General features: G+C 37.8%; 1 long non-coding RNA gene across 1 annotated transcript; it reads right to left on the reverse strand.

The window, feature by feature from the left end:
• Window positions 1-563: 563 nt before the first annotated feature.
• On the reverse strand, window positions 564-8,184 carry LOC104911169 (uncharacterized). The gene is made up of 5 exons (XR_793686.4): window positions 8,048-8,184; window positions 6,988-7,144; window positions 5,497-5,649; window positions 2,789-2,888; window positions 564-749 (listed from the first exon to the last, which is right to left on the reverse strand). It is a non-coding gene; the product is annotated as an uncharacterized LOC104911169 (long non-coding RNA).
• Window positions 8,185-10,628: the final 2,444 nt, after the last annotated feature.

Consider the following 10,628-nt stretch of genomic DNA (forward strand, 5'->3'; position numbering starts at 1 on the left):
TCAGGCCTACTAAGATGGTTCTCCTAACTGTGCCAGTAGTAGAAAAATACTTGCATGCTGATAAGTCAGTGGAACATCAAAGAGAAATATTCATTTTCTTAGTCAAGAGCAAGATATTTGATGATGGAACTAATCCCTTGGCAATAAAAATTTTCCTTTCCAGTCAATTCTGTGATTAAGCCAAAGCCACTGCTTTTGTTCCTCCACCTGTCCCCGTGAGTCAGCAGTGCTTTCCTCTTGCTTTTCTTCCAAGTCAGATGACAGTGCCTCTCCTGTGCTGCAGATGCACAAGTGTTTTGCCTACAGTTGTGACTTGTTTAGCTTTTGCAGTATTGGGAGCCTCTCTGAGCTCTGGCACACTTTTTACCAAATGGGAGAGTCTGGTGGAGGCAATTTATTTCTCATACTGCTCGTGGCTTTGTTACTCTAAAAATCAGGAGTTTGAAAATCTCATCACAACCATTTGTAATTTGCTTAGAACTGTAACAAAAATGCTAAACTTCATCCTTAAAAGAGAAGTACTGAAATATTTAAGATTTAATCCCATGGGATTCTAAAAGCCAGAGGTATAATATACATTTTAGGGCCAAATTTTCTCACAGCGTTTTGTTCCTTACCTGCAACTCCAGTGGGCACGAAGACATGTCCACTTTGTAATGTTGTACAAGTGCGTTACACTGTTGTAACATCTTTCTGAAAAGAGATTCTTTTTTTGCAAGTACACCTTTGAAATTCCATCCGGTCAGTGTCTGAAATTAGAACAGGAGCAAAACATTGTCCTCAAGTACCAGGCTGAGAGATTAATTCAAATTTCATTGAACTTTTCTCTAAGGTCAATTGCATGAATGAACTTATATTTAGTTTTCCAAACAGGCATCTGTACATCTGTAATTTACTATATGTGTTTTAGCATATCTCATACATTTTGCCTCCAATTCTCTATATTGAGGTAAGTATTTGGTGGCTTTTGCCAGATGTTCTTCTGAAGCCAATGTGAATATCAACAACATGAAGTAAGAGGTGCCACCTGTACAAGTGTCATGCCAGGCCAGGCAGTGTGCTTCCCACCTAATCACAGAGAGAAAGAATCTGTGTGACTCAGAGCAGGCAAAGGAAAATAAATGTCAGACCTCTGGACCGAGAGCTCAGCTTACCAGAGAGGAGGGTTGTTGGAGCCAGTAAACTCTCCATTGCCTTATTCATTGGCTTTTAGGTCTGTGATTTCTGTCGCCATGGCATCCATCTCCCCCACAGAAACAAAATTCTGCATTTGGTTGTTACTGCTTTGGTAACAGCAGTGGGACCAACCACTTTGAGGTATGGTGTTGCTCATACAACTAGTAAACATGGCAGTAAACAGGCCAACACAAAACACAGAAGAGTATACATATCTCTGAGTGTGTTCATACACAAACTTTAAACTGACTCCTCTCATGCCATAATGATGAGCAACATATTCTGACCATTCCTTTCCCATGCAGGCTTAGCCTGGCTGATCTGTGTACTCAGCACTGAAACCTACACTTTTCCCAGGACCCATCAGGTCAGACTGCCCATAAACCAGTGCTTCTTTGATGGCCCTCATCCTGCTTTCAGTTGATGTGGCAGTGCGTGAATACCTATGACCGAAAGCTTGATATAAAATTCATTTGTCTAAACACCAGCTATTTATGTTTGATGGCCTGAACAATTATTAATCCTGATTGGAAATATAAGTCATTGTGTGCACAGTGTCCTGTCACAGCATCCCTGTTAGCTCCCCCGAGGCCAAATTCTCTGACAATGCACACAGTGTCCGGTTCTTTCTGCACACAGCACCATGCTCTAGCTGAAATCCCAGGCAGGAAACCTCTTTTTCTGCATGCTCACCAGTGTGGATGATCCCCAGGAATTTCCCAGGTCTGCCAGTGCATATCCCATAAGACAAGAGACAGGCTTTGCACCGCTGTGCCCAACAGTTCCCATATTCTCACATACTGTTCAAAAATGCCATAACACATGCAAACCTCGGCGAGCATAGCACGTGTCCTTCCTGCCAGGACATGAGCTTCCATACAGTCCTGTGCCTGGGGACAGGTCTGAAGGAAACAGAGCCTCCTTTAACCCACAGTGAGAGTGGAAAGTACCAGAGTTGCTGCAGGCCTCTCTTTGATAGTAGAAACACACTATAATCCTTCTTTGCTTCCCTCTAATGTCTGAATTCTCACTCTTATATAAGGATTCTGCTCCTCCACTGCCACCAAAATGCCAAATTCAAGGCTTCCAGACAGGCTGCATCTGCCAAGCAAACAGTCACATATATGAAACCTAATACAGCAGGACCTGCCACCCGATGCCTTGCTGGCTGCATCTAGTATGAACATGCACCCAGTGCTCTTTTGTCAGCAGTTGTTCTATACAGCCACTCCCAGCCTCTGCACAGCCCGCAGAAATACGGATGTTGATCTGGGCTGTGGCAGTACTTACTTGCCTCATCTGTCACATCCTCTTTTATTTTTCTGATTCCTACAAGAAATGTGTCTATTCTTGATTTGTTATTAGAAATCTCTTTCTAAGTGGATAAGAGCAGAAGGAGAGAAGAGAGACCACAGAGCACTGTGGATTAGACACTATTCAAAGGCACACTGGGCAGAACGCAGCACAGACACCCCTGAGAAAATTGCAGAGATTATTTTTGGGTCTGCAGAGTGGATCAAGCCAGGTGTTCTTCTGTTCCCTCTTGCTCATTCCACAAGCATGATCAGGGACAACCTACCAGGGGATTGCAGTAATGATAAAATCAACGTACCGATTTTGAGTGTTCAGTCTTGTAGAAGAATCTTCAGTTCGAGTATCTTCATTTTAACTTCAGTTGGATGTTCCATTTTCCATTAGATGACAAAATTACCCTACATAGAAAAAACATCAAGGCTGTTTTATTTTCTTTAATGCTGAATGAGTTAGAAATGCACTGTAAGACTATAACTAATATTCTAGTGCTGGTAGCTAGAATTCCTGGATGTTAATCCAAAAGGGACTATAATAAACATTTACCTAGACCACCTGCCTGAAAGTGAGCACAAACTGAATGAAGGGGCACTGTATCTCTGGCTAGATATTCCTGTATCACCTCTTTCAATTACACAAAATTGAGAAACAGCAGTTTTGTCACCCAGCAAAAGCCGCATGCGCTGTCAGTTGGTACTCTCGCATTACCTACACAATGAACTGCAATGACACTTTGTGTACAGTGAATCAGTACAAGGGTATTACCTTTTATCAACACAATTCTAGAGAATTTAGAAACTTACTTTCAATTTGAAAAGTTAGATTTCCCTAAAGTCTGAATGAAAATGCACACACATTTTTTCCCCCGCAAAACAAAAATAATGAAGTAAATTCCTTAAGGATAATACTAAATGAATCAGAAGCACCTCAAATATATTTTGGATTCCTCCAGATATTTTTTCAGACGAGTGGGAAAAAGAAGTGGCAAACTCAAATAGCTGAAAGCCCTACACCATGTTAAATGATTAATACTAGGTAAAATTTTTACAATCAATAAGATTATTTAAAACTGAATTTATAGTGAAGTAGAAGACTGGTGGGGTTGTTTTAATTTGCATTTTTGTGTGTGTGTGTGTGGTATTAGTGGATTTTTTTTTTTTTTTTTTTTTTTTTTTTTTAATTTTCATTTCAGAAATGAAATACTCTGTTTGGTGAACTTACTCAATTGCTCCTGACAATCATTTGTCAGAGAAAGGAGTAATGAGAACATAATAGCTAATCCCTCAAAAGTTCAGCTGGATTAAAAGCAGTTTGAAATCTTTTCTGGAACTAAAATAAAGTTTTTTGCAGATGGACTTCATTAGAAAAACTGGTGGCAAGAATTACTTCACATCTATGTGTCTAGCCAATATCCCCTATGCCTTAATATTTTCAGTATCAGAGATGAACGCTTTCTTTGTGGTCATCTGCTTGTATTAAGGAAATATCAGACATTCACATGTGCATATTTACACACATATGGATAAATCATATTTATGTATGCATACATACACAAAATATTTTTTAATGGAAGTAGATGACTATGTATATAAAGAGATTTTTAGAAATTTGTTTTAGAAAAAGAATGAGCTGCACTTGATGCTAAGAAACATACTGGTCCTAATTGTTTTTTATTTTTTAATGCTGCACTTCAAAAAGGTAAGAGCTTCTTTTATACTATACTGATAATGTAAATTGAATATTGCTATTGCAAAAGCATTTTCCTGCTACGTATGAAATGGAGAATATATCTGCCTCCATGTCACCCCAGGACCTTCAGTTAGCTACACTACCACACACAGGCAGGGAGTTAGGTGTGTAGCTATCCAGACTGCATATATTATCTGATTGGCATGTCCACTTGCTCCTTTACTGCCATAAATGAGTGGCTGTGCAGGTGCCATTAGCACATGCATCTTTTTCTGAATGCGCCATTGTAGGAGTAGCTGAAAAGCTATTTGTACTACACAGTCAGAAAGTTGGCAGCAGTGCTGGGTGAAAAATGGTAAGTATGTTTCAAGAAAAATTCAAAAAACTTCATATTTACTCTGCTTTTTTTTTTTTGACATCTCAATGAGAAATTGGAAAAATCTTAAAGGTACTGAAACCACATATTTTTCATGTTTTAGGTTAGTTAGTAATTTTTGTGTTTTCCCTTTCTCACCTTCCTGCTTCCATTTTATTTTGTATTTTTATTTCTTCTCTTTTGCTTTTAATGATCAAATAGAAAGGAATGAAGAAAAAGTAACAAAAAGAATAAGAGACTGGAGGAAACAATACCTGGGTTGTTTACTGGAGAGGCTTTTGTATGCCTGTACTAAAGTAATAAATAGTGTGCCAGTAGGTTGAGCACAGTGATACACAAGATAGCTTACATATTTCCAATTTGATAGAAAACTGTTTGGCTTGGTCAAGAACTGTTGGCTTGGTCCCTGCAGGTAGCTTTAGATTTTGCTCCCATCCTTTTGGACTCTTAAAAATGGAATAATTTGTTAAATTGTTAAGTGACATTTTTAAATGTTTCTGTCTTTCTGCTTCATGGATTGGGATGGTAGCAATTTACAACCCAAACTGGTATAAATATATGCTTCATGCAGATGTGCAACTTTTGTAAGTCTTTTAGTTAGCCAGGAGAAGAAACAACAAGGTAATTGTAACAAATTTAGGCTTAAGCTATTCCTCCATTTCAAGCTTCATTTGTTTTCTTCCCACCTCAGCAGCTGCCAGGAGCACCCTTCAGTAGGAACCAAATAAATCCATACCATCTGTTCCTCTCCAAAATGGTCCAAACCATTAACTAACTCAACATTTAAGAATTGAAAGAGCATCTCAGCTTCAATTTCCATGCTTAAAAAAAAAAAAAAAAGAAAAAAAAAAGTGAATAATAAAAGCTTTGTTATGCAATTTGCAAGCATGTGACTGGTACTTACAGTAAAATCTTCATCATTCCAAAACAAAAAATTAACTTACAGTCTGAAGTGCACTGTCTTCATCTTCAAATTTGGTAAATGCCAGTATGTTTTGGCTGGAATTTAAAGCTGTCATGTATCTAGTTTATTACAAGTTAAATTTCAGGATCTCTTGATATTTAGCATATCCCTTCGACGTGTCATGGCACGGCACCTGTGAGGAAAAATATAGATTTGCGGGTACAGAAACAGTTATTTGAGAAAGCCATCAGGGTTCTCCCAGAACCTCAAAGATATTTATCCCTATAGACTAGAAGGTTATTCTGCTCTCTTTGTATCTCCCACCCAGTGTTCATAAATAAAAGCACATTTTGAACTCATGCCTTTAATCTGAAATCCCAAGGTAAGCATTGACTGGAATATATTGGAACAGATCTTTAGGTTTGGACTAAATGCTCATCTTAGGTCATCATCATGCCTTTCAAGAACTCAAAAAACTACTGTAATATGTTATTTTGGTTCAGGGCTGTGCAAATCTTGCCCAAATTCTAAGTGCATGAGCTGTCAGCAAAGAGCTGTATAGCTGTAAGCAGCAGGCAGTTCAACTCAATTTGAATGAAACTTCTCTCCACTTTCAACATGGCAAACTTCTCTCCAAATCAGCTGATTAGAAAAAATGTCTTGTTATGCCAGGATAAAAGCAGATAAGCCAGACTGCTCATTTGTTTTCCAGGGCAAGATTAATCCAGTTTATTAAATATAGAGTCCAAAGCAATAATCAACACATTTGGTGGGATGTAAGTGAAGAAATGATAAAGCAGTGAACAACAGCCAAGGGACAGAGTATATTTCTTACTCACTCTCTCCATCCAAGGAGTCAGTTGCTCAGATCATTTGTCTAAGTCACTTACTATTATTTTGGAGTGAATCAGTAGAATGATGTTTAAAGACATCCCAAGGAGCTTTGTTCATTTAATTGGAAAAAAAGCAAAACAAAAACAACTATTTTATTTGAAAGCTGGGGCTGAGGGAGATTTAGCTTAACTAAAGTAAGTTTTGACTCCAGTTCAAATTGGGCAGGAGTTCAGCCAGAAGTTATCATATGATTGGGTTTTGGGGATTCTATTTCTTTTTTTTTCTTTTTCTCCTTTCCTTTCCTTTCCTTTCCTTTCCTTTCCTTTCCTTTCCTTTCCTTTCCTTTCCTTTCCTTTCCTTTCCTTTCCTTTCCTTTCCTTTCCTTTCCTTTCCTTTCCTTTCCTTTCCTTTCCTTTCCTTTCCTTTCCTTTCCTTTCCTTCCTTTCCTTTCCTTCCCTTCCCTTCCCTTCCCTTCCCTTCCCTTCCCTTCCCTTCCCTTCCCTTCCCTTCCCTTCCCTTCCCTTCCCTTCCCTTCCCTTCCCTTCCCTTCCCTTCCCTTCCTTCCCTTCCCTTCCCTTCCCTTCCCTTCCCTTCCCTTCCCTTCCCTTCCCTTCCCTTACCCTTCCCTTACCCTTCCCTTACCCTTCCCTTACCCTTCCCTTACCCTTCCCTTACCCTTCCCTTACCCTTCCCTTACCCTTCCCTTGTCTGCATGAAATGATCTAGTAGGTCTCAGTCCAAATTCCAATCTACATGTACCTCTGTTCCTTGCAAAACTCTACAGTTTGTATCATTGTTAAGTCTCAGAATAGAAGACAAGAGCTTGAAACCCGTGGTCTGCTCTGAGAACACTGCTGAAAAAAAAAAAAAAAAAAGTACCAACTACAGCAGCTACTTCATTCATGTTTTTGGCCTTGCCCTGAATTTTTTCTTAATTTTAGTTAAAGTTGACGCTGGGTTTTCTCCAAGCACTTTTTGGTATTGTCATACTTATTGAACTTGGTCAGGCTGGATCTAAACCCAAGGAAGATGAGACTGCTTGCTTTGACTTTGTTTAGAGACTTTGAAGATTTTGTTGAAAGTTAACTTTTCAGTCAGTTTTCCTCTAGGAGTTGTAAAATAAAAATACAAACAAATACAGGGATTAAGTAGAAATCATCAAGAAAAACCTAGTGTATTTCAAGTATATAAAGTGTTTTAAGTATTTTTTTTTCTTGTACAACCTAGACTTTACTACAAGCAATGAAACATACTTAGTGTGTGTTTGAAGTAAATATCTATGCCATAAGCACATGTTCAAAGTACAGGAAAAGCTTTCACTAATTTCTGACCCTGGGACTTGTGTAAGACCTTGAGCTGCATAATTTGCCACTCTTTGTTGAGGTTTTTAGGGGCTTCTCAGAATAATGTAATTAAGAATAACATTTTCTCAGTCCTATATCTGCCCAAGGATGTAACTGAGTCACTGTTCCTGGAGGTGCTCAAGAAACATTTAGATGTTGTGCTAAAGGACATGGTTTAGTGGGGAAATATTGGTGGTAGGTGGATGGTTGGACTGGATGGTCTTTTCCAACCTTTGTAATTCTGTGATTCTATTCCATCTGGCTTCATCAAAAAATAAACTATATTCCTAAGAGTATATTAGGACAATTCTGCACTTACGAACAGTTGTAAACCAAATTTAGGAGGGCTAAAGAGTAATGCAAAGTACATGAAGTCATTGTATGCTTTCTTTGTCAAACCCAGGCACAACTTACCAGCAATGATTCTATTCCATTTCTCCATCTGTTTGCTCCATTTGTTTAATCTCTCTTCCTCCATCTCCTCCTCCAACTCCGCTCCACTTCTCTAAGTGAAACTGTGGTCTTAGAAATGATGCTTGTCATTCAGAATTTCAGCTGAAAATGAAATTTCAAATTTCAGAACGTGTTCTTAAGTTCAGATGAGTGGAGAATTTACCATTAAAACAGATGTTGAAATCAACATTAATAATCTATATTTATTCCGTTATATATTATCAACCTTTGGCATAGTTGAGAATATCTTGTCTCTGGAATTAACCAAATTACAGACAAACAGGTATTTAAAATAAAAAATAATTATATGTTATTTCTCATGTGCAAATTCATTTCACTATTTTTCTTCCTTGTGCCATACTGAAAACAGAAGTACTACAAAGATACTCTTTCATGTTCTATCGAAATGGGGCGTGGTCTTCTGTAGACATACTTCTGACTCATGTCACATAAGAAAAAGTAGAATGAGGCTCATGCAATGCCTCAAAGATTAGAAAGATATGGTCTCCATGGCATTAATCAGAACTGTTGGATAATGGCTCCCCTCAGAGGTAGAATAGCAAGTATGCACCAGCCCAGGATATCTCCTTCCTACAAGGTGTCGGGAGGAAAGAGACTGTGCGCTATGTTTGACTGTTCAAAATGAAAACTACATCCTACAGTGTTGCAAGAGATTGTCAGTTTAGTCCTTTCCCTTTATGGGAAATGACTTTAGTTAATGATCTGTTCTAACAAATAATGGAAAAATACGTAGGAATTTAGAAGTGAAAAATTAGTACCAAGGATTAGGCTTCGTTTCAGAAAATATAACCTGCTTTGAGTTTGCATAGCATGGGGAGATTACCTGACTGCACTCTAATGTTGCTACTTCAAAAAAAACTAGAATTAAGGCAAAATAATGACCAAGAGATTTCTAGTAAAAGTCAATTACTTGCAAGCTAGAAATTTTAACATTAGTCCAACCAATGTGGAGTGGTTCTGTGCCAGGCCCAGCCATGTTCGGGTGGATTCTCTCTCAGTGATGTCCCTTTTAACCCTTTAAAGCTCACAAACAAATCTTCTTGCCTTAGAGCTGTTAATTTAATACATCAGCATGCGCTCTATTCTATACCTGTCTGAGGGATTCTAATAAGGAGCATGGAGATGACTTGCTTCCAATATTGCTTCGTGCTACTTTTATAAGACGCATAAAAATGTTCCTAAAATGACTCGTCAAAAATATACTAAAAAGATTTCTAAAAATTACTCACACTTTGACCATAAGTTCTTTGTGGAATCTATTAGTTTCGCTTTGTTCTGAAGAAAAGCAATTAAAAAGAAAAAGAAAAAGAATGAATGGAATGTATTTTTTGATGTCTACTACTATTTCTGCAGATTTCGCCAATGCAAAAAATAGAAGATATCAGAAGAAAATAGTAAATAAATAGAAATAGTCAGAAATAGAAAATAGTCAGAATCAAATTAGGTAAGAGTATGTGGTTATTCACACATGAAGGGGGAAAATATAGAGTCTCTGAGATGCTCCAGAAAAGTCTGGAAGATAGAAGAACTAACTACTCATTAGTAATTGCAGAAGCAAATAAAATTCTAGGAATGATTAGGTAGGAAATACAGAGTAAACAATGCACAGAGTTTTCCACAGTGTAAATACATACTGCATCCTGAATCCTATGCGGAACTGAGTCCTCAGTCTTAAGGAAAGGTACAGTGGAGATGGGAGAGCAGGGCAGTAGTAATGCTAGCACATACATGGAACAGCTGAGTTACAAAAGCTAGATCTCTCCTGCCTGGGAAGGACCCAGCTGAAGTGAAATATGACAGAGCTTTACTGAATAATGAATAATGAAATGTGGTCTATTCATCATCTATTCAAATATAAGAAATACAGACCATGAATCAACCTAGTGGGTGGCAGGTCAAAAGCAAGCAGCATCAGGTACTTCTTCAGTATACTAGTCTATCAGCTGTGGGCCTGCATGCATCCTGTTTGAAACTTCACTGAGATGGAGAGGAAAATGGAGAATTTAATGGAATAAATTGTTATTAAATGTGTAGATACCACAGATAGCTCAGGAAGTCCTTTATTGATAAGCTGCTGGAGTCAGAGAGAGAGTATTTCATTTCAAGAGTTAATTATTTTGTAGATAAAACAAAGGCCCAAACACATGTGAAATATCTAAAGAAATTTCAAATTTAAAAATAATGCATAATGAACAAAACCACGCACAGGTAATTTTTATTTTATCTTGGAGATAATGGTAAAGCAAGTACTTTCACTTCCATCAAGCTTTTCTTTGGCAGTTCTAAAACACTTTATAAAGTGGGCAAATAGAATTTCCTATTTGTGTAACAGATGGCAAGGGGACAAGGTTACTCAGTACATGAATCAGAACAAATATGGATGATATGGATAATAAACAGAAAAACAAACAAACAAATTTTCTACCAACCTCCCAGAAAAGCATACCTTTTTCAAATTAAGTATAAGAGATAACATAAATTGTTTTGCATTTTCCTTCTTTCAAAAAATAAATGCACTAAT

Source organism: Meleagris gallopavo, chromosome 5 (assembly GCF_905368555.1).
Source record: "Meleagris gallopavo chromosome 5, MGAL_WU_HG_1.1, whole genome shotgun sequence".
In the NCBI taxonomy this organism is placed as follows: Eukaryota; Metazoa; Chordata; class Aves; order Galliformes; family Phasianidae; genus Meleagris; species Meleagris gallopavo.